Genomic DNA, 2611 nt, shown 5'->3' with positions numbered 1-2611 from the left:
AGGAGGAGGAGGAGGAGGAGAGCCCTGAAGGTCAGATGACAACCTTAGGTATGTGTCCTTGCCCTCCTGCTTATTTGAGACAAGGTCTCTTGTTCCCTGCTGTGCACACCAAGCCACCTGGCCAAGAGTTTCCAGGGATCCTCCTGTCTCTCCCTGCAATCTCACCTTAGGAACACTAAGATCATCAGAGACACACTCTTTGCATGGTTTCTAGGACTATGAACTGAAGGCCTCCTCCTTAGGCAGCAAGCACACTGCCCACTAAGCCATCTCTGTGGCCCCAACCTTTTATCATGCTAACTGTATATTGTTTTCTTTGTTGAAATGTCTCTTCTTTAACTTTTTGACCATTTTCTATGTAGTAAATACCAACCCACCTGGAACTCATGGCAATCCTCCTGCCTCAAGCTTCTAAGTATTGGGATCACAAATATGAGCCATTATACTCACTTTTGACCATTTTATAAATGGATTTTTAGAAAACCTTTTGAGCTTTGAGAGTTCTTGTACATCCTAGAAGCTAGTCTTTGATTGGCATGTGGTTCTCAAGGGTTTTCTTCTCATCTGTAGCTTGCTTATTCTTCACTTGAACAAGTCTTTTGTAGAACAAATGATTTCATGTTGACACAAATTTATCAACATTGTACATGAATTTCTCTTTTGTTTTTTTCCTAAGTAGACAATACCAAAGATTCTGTCCCATTTTCTTAAAAAAAAAAAATTAATTAATTTAGGAGTTTCGTACCTTACAGTTAACTCTTTTACCTCTCAAGACAGCTACGTTCCCTAAACCCACGTCTCCTCACACAGGCTCTCAGGGAGCTAGGAAAAGGAATCAGAATGTGCTTCCTAGAACAGAAGAAAGGTAGCCCTGGTTCTGATTAACATCACAGTACAGGCCTCATTCATAGGCAGTCCAGGTATTCTGATCAAAGACAAACTTACCAACAAGTCCAGGTGTGTGACAGATGAGCCAATGAAGTATGTAGTGACAAGATGCAGGCTGCCTGCATGCCATATTGTGGTGGGCACTCTCAAGTGATGGTGTGCATGTTGAGGTCAGAGGACAACCTCAGGTGTCAGTTCTTGATTTCCACCTAGTTTGACAGAGGGCCTCTTGTTTGTCACTGCTGCAGATACCAGGCCAGCTGTCCAACAAGCTTCTGGGTGATTCTCCTGTCTCAGCCTCCCATCTTATTGTAGGCATGCTGGGATGACAGACACACACTCACATGCTACTGCATCCAGATTTACATGGGTTCTAGGGATCTGCTCTTTTGTTTGCATGCTTTCATGGCAAGTATGTTTACCCACCATCTTAGGGTTTTACTGCTGTGAACAGACACCAGGACCAAGGCAACTCTTATAAGAACAACATTTAATTGGGCCTGGCTTACAGGTTCAGAGGTTTGGTCCAGTATCATCAAAGAGGGAATGTGGCAACATCCAGGCATGGTGCAGGAGGAGCTGACTGAGACTTCTACATCTTCATCTGAAGGCTGCTAGCAGAATATTCTCTTCTATCCACAGTGACACACCTACTCCAACAGGGCCACACCTTCAAACCATCACACCCACTGAGCAGTCCCTCACTGAGCCATCTTCTCAGACCCTCAGATGTAATTTGTTAAGGCTTTTTATCCTGATGAGGCATGAAATTCTTCACCACAATGGAGCTGCCCTTACCCTCGTGCCAGCTTGCAGCATGGCATGCTTTTATTAGCCCGGGTCACAGAGCCACCCTGGAGGAGTGTGATTCATAGGCAGCTTATAACACCTGGAGGAATGGGCCATTCCTGGCTCCCCAGGAGAGGGGAGCCACCATGCACATCCAGTTACTCCTGCCTCTTCGTACTGGCACACCTGATGAGCCACTCCACAACCTTTGGGATGGGACATGGTTGCCAGGAGAGCAAAATTAGCTGCTCTCAGGGACACCTTGCACATAATTTCAAAGCAAGGTCAGAGTTGATGTGTAATTAGCTCAGAGCACTCCTTGGCTCCAAGACCCGCTGTGGAGGCGAGGAAGGAGAGTCGGCATGTTCAGAGGAGAAGCGCTAACCGGGGGCCACTGGCCTGATTCATTTCACAGCTGTGGTCTTCTTTGATTTCTTCGTAATTTTCTACACTACTGCTTTCAATTTGATACTGTCTGGGCCTGGGATGACAATGCGAATGGGATAACAGATGATGAACTTAAAATACCGAACACAATCCTACTCGGCCTGCATGTACGTCCAATCAATATGTCGCTTGGAAGGAGGAACCCTTGGCCGCTGGGCAGAGTTGGGAATGCAAAATGTCACCAGATTCCACATGCATTTCTTATGTACTTAGGAGCTGTCACTGAAGCTGCCTCACTGCTCCAGAGGGGAGACCAGGCTTGTTGTTTCGTAATTGGCTGTCTTAGACAAATGAATCAGGGGTCCACGAAGAGTACTGGAAGAGCCTTCGTGCAGTGTCTCTTGCTCTACCCCAGCAGGGGTGCTGTGTACTGTTGCAGCTTAAATACTGTGCACAGCTCTCATCGTTTACATGTTGCTACAGTACCTGCCAAGAGCCACGGAGTCATTACGACAACATGCATCGGCCATGTTGCTGATTAGCCCAG

The sequence above is a fragment of the Mastomys coucha genome, unplaced genomic scaffold (genome assembly GCF_008632895.1).
Source record: "Mastomys coucha isolate ucsf_1 unplaced genomic scaffold, UCSF_Mcou_1 pScaffold5, whole genome shotgun sequence".
In the NCBI taxonomy this organism is placed as follows: domain Eukaryota; kingdom Metazoa; phylum Chordata; class Mammalia; order Rodentia; family Muridae; genus Mastomys; species Mastomys coucha.
The sequence above is the reverse complement of the archived record's forward strand: the minus strand, read 5'-3'. Positions refer to the sequence as shown.